Source organism: Microtus oregoni, unplaced genomic scaffold (assembly GCF_018167655.1).
Source record: "Microtus oregoni isolate MIOR12 unplaced genomic scaffold, Mior012 000044F_ref0000062, whole genome shotgun sequence".
Taxonomy (NCBI): domain Eukaryota; kingdom Metazoa; phylum Chordata; class Mammalia; order Rodentia; family Cricetidae; genus Microtus; species Microtus oregoni.
In genome coordinates, this window is record NW_024543218.1 from 5007945 (window position 1) to 5011907 (window position 3963).

Below are 3963 nucleotides of genomic sequence, written 5' to 3' on the forward strand. Positions count from 1 at the left end.
GCAAAGCACCAGGCAGAGTTCCTGGAATCCAATAGAAGAGGGGGAGGAGGGAATACATGAGCAAGTGAGATCAAGATCATAGGGGACAAATCTACAGAGACAGCTAAACCAAGCTCATGAAAATTGGATTTCTATGAGGGATATTTCATAATGATGACTGCAGATTAATTTTACTAGTCTTGTATTGCTATAATTTTTATGACTTTTTCTGGAACTCACGATGTATATAAGGCTAGTCATGAATTCATAGAGATCTACCTCTTTCTGCTTCCTGAGTAATGGGATTAAAAGGGTATACCATCATTCCTGGCTTGAATTGTTTTTATTTTTGATATTATTATTTTGATATTATTATTTTTGATGTTATTTTTAAAGTGTGAAATGAAGATGCAAATATACCCTCACAGAGCCAGGATAAAGAGATGGCACTACTGCAAAGCACTGTTTATTAAAAAAAAAAATACTGCACAGGTGTATGGAGCTCATTAGTGTCACAGTTTCTCCTGGAAAAAGGTGGAAAGCCATTGTGACTCTTCAAGCCTCTGGATGTGTGAAGGGGAGCAAGCACACCCCAACACTCATAGGCAGGAACCACACTGAAAGAGAGAGGAGGGAGGAAAGGAAAGAGGGAGGGAGGTAGGAGGAAGGGAGAGAGAGGGAAGGACAGCAGAGAAAGCGGGAAGAGGGAGAGGAATCGAAGGTGCCTGTAGTCTCAGAATTACAAGGGACAAAGGGGATAGCACATTTGATAAAGCTCTTGCTGCCCAGCATGGAAATCTAAGTTTGTCCTCTAACTTACATGTAAAAGCAAGCTGTTGTCCCATTCCTCTGTAAGCATCACATATGGGAAGCAGAGGAAGAGGATCCCAAGGCTTAATTGGCCAATCTCTCTACGTAATTGTTGGACTCCTGAGTCAGTAAGAGCTTCTGTCTCAAAAATTAAGTTGGAGATTGACATTAACATCTTGAATCTTCACTCTGGTATATATATATATATATATATATATATATATATATATATATATGTGTGTGTGTGTGTGTGTGTGTGTGTGTGTGTGTGTGTGTGTATACATATATGTGTGTGTGTGTGTGCGAGCACTCGCATAAATGCTTAAACACAAAGGATAAAGAAAGAAAAATCTTGAAGCAACTCTTCAAACCCCCAAACTCTTGAGAGATTGTATAATGATAATAATTATATAAAGAAACAGCTACCTATACATACAAGTTTGCTTCCCTTGTTCATTAAATGTGCTTGTAATTAGTCTTTAAATGCAGATCCGACATATGCAACAGTCCATCTTGTCCCACCTTCATAGATTATTACCATGAAGCCACTTCTAAGGTTAATCCCCAGAAAGAAGAGCTACTCCTAGAAGGGAACAAATAATTTGGAGCTATATGGACAGCACAAGACCTTCATTATGGGACCCTCACTGCACATGCGAGAACAGCATTTATTACGCATACATGATATGCTTTAACAAGTACGTTTCAACTCATGAAGACAAACGACAGCTTGTCTTATCATTGTGTTCCTATATCCTTTCCTGTCTTCATGCAGATTGACAGTTCTTTAGGGACTTTACTTGCACACATCTCAAAGCGTATTATTTAGGGGTCAGTCACTCTGAACACCGTGGTGTTAGAATGAGAACATACTGACAACCAGAAGACATGGTGCATTACAATGCAGAAAGTGCCTTTAAGAGACTAAACACTTTGATTAGATAAAAAAAATTTATCCTCATCATGAGATTTATTTTGCATATTAATATAAAATCATTTATTGAGATCAAGAAATAAACCCTTTGTTTATTATTTTATGAAGAAAAAGGTAGATACTTTTCTTTAGAAATATTATTCAAAAGCTGGGTGGTTGTAGTGCATGCTTTAATCCCAGTACTTGGGAGGCCAAGGCAGGTGGATCTCTAAGTTCAAGGCCAGCCTAGTCTACAGAGCAAGTTCCAGGACAGGCTCCAAACCATATATATATATATATATATATATATATATGTTGGTTTTAGGAACCACTTAAATGAAAAATAAAAATAACTGAAATTGAGACATTAAAACTCTAATTAGCCCAATTAAAAAGTGGAGCACTGAGCTGAACAGAGAATTCTCAACAGAAGAAGTACAAATGGACAAAAGACACTTAAGGTCATGCTCAACCTCCTTAGTGATCAGGGAAATGCAAATCAAAACTATTTTGAGATACCATCTTACACCTGTCAGAATGGCTAAAATCAAAAACACCAATGATAGCCTCTGCTGGAGAGGTTGTGGAATAAGGGTACACTCATCCATTTCTGGTGGGAATGCCAAGAAAATATTTAAATGGAACAACAAATGAAAATTTGCAGCATGCAAAGGAAATGGGACCCAGTATTCATAATGGAGAATAAATTAATGCATTTCACAAGAAATGTAAGACCTCACATTAGAAAAATAGACAAATGACATCACTAGTCAGCTCATAGAAACAAAACACCTACAGGCTAACAAGCTTGGAGTTAAGTACTCGTGCTTATCTGTAATCACATAAAGACAAAGAAAGATACTAAGATAATTTCTACACATCAGATTGAATATCTGATGTTTTGAAGTGTTGATAGCCTGAAGTGCTACAGCTATGTATATGCAGTACAATCCAACTTTCGGTTCCTGATGATTCGTCCGCTGGACATTCTCACACATATCAAAGGGAAACATTTGGTTATTGATCATAATAAAGAGTTGGCATTATTCTTAACTACTGTTTACTGAATGGAGAGTTCTAAATTTAGTGGATGCACATGGTGGATTACTGAAGAGGGTTTAGAAAACATACTTTAGAAATGTACTTCTGTGCTAACGAGTCAAAACAAAAAGGGTTTCTACAGCAAATCGTATCTCTTTATCAAATAAAAATAGACAAAGGGTAATGTTCAATGCCTCTTTTAAAACAACATATAAAAATAACAAAAGAAACACATCACAGTGGTTGACTAAGGAAACTAAAGACTACACATCAGGGATGAACATAAAATAGAATTATAATGTTGACAGTCCTCTATACACTAATATATACATGCATACACACAGTCACATACAAACATATATATATGTTTCTACACACACACAGGGTAGCAGACAAATCTGCAGGAAATAATAAATACAGTATGCTAGTAAATAAGAAAATGATGAATATACATATTCTATATCATTATAAAAACTGATTATGTAACTGATCCAAATTAATAAGTAATATAAAAGGAATATTGAAACTTTTAACATTTATTTTCAACACTGTATTTGAATAGTCTTTAAATTTAAATATGTCCTATGTATTTCTTCTATCTGATTTTTTTTTTAATTTATTTATTTATTAAGGATTTCTGCCTCGTCCCCACAACCGCTTCCCATTTCCCTCCCCCTCCCCCGATCAAGTCCCCCCCCCCATCTGCTCGAAGAGCAATCAGGGTTCCCTGACCTGTGGGAAGCCCAAGGACTGCCCACCTCTATCCAGGTCTCGTAAGGTGAGTTTCCAAACTGCCTAGGCTCCCACAAAGCCAGTACGTGCAGTAGGATCAAAAACCCACTGCAATTGTTCTTGAATTCTCAGTATTCCTCATTGTCCGCTATGTTCAGCTAGTCCGGATTTATCCCATGCTTTTTCAGACCTAGGCCAGCTGGCCTTGGTGTGATCCAAAGCAAAACATGTTGTTCTTCCACTAAATTAAGTAAGCAATAGTTAAAAATGCTTCTTGGGGCCTGAAGAGATGGCTTAGCGGTTAAAAGCATTGTGTGTTCTTCCAAAGGACCCAAGTTTGATTCCCAGCAACCGCATGGTGGCTCACAACAATCTGTAATAAGATCTGGTGTTCTCGTCTAGCCTAAAGGCATATATGCAAACAGAATATTGTACTATAATAAATAAATATTTAAGGATAAAAAGAATGCTTCCAACTTCTTGGAATT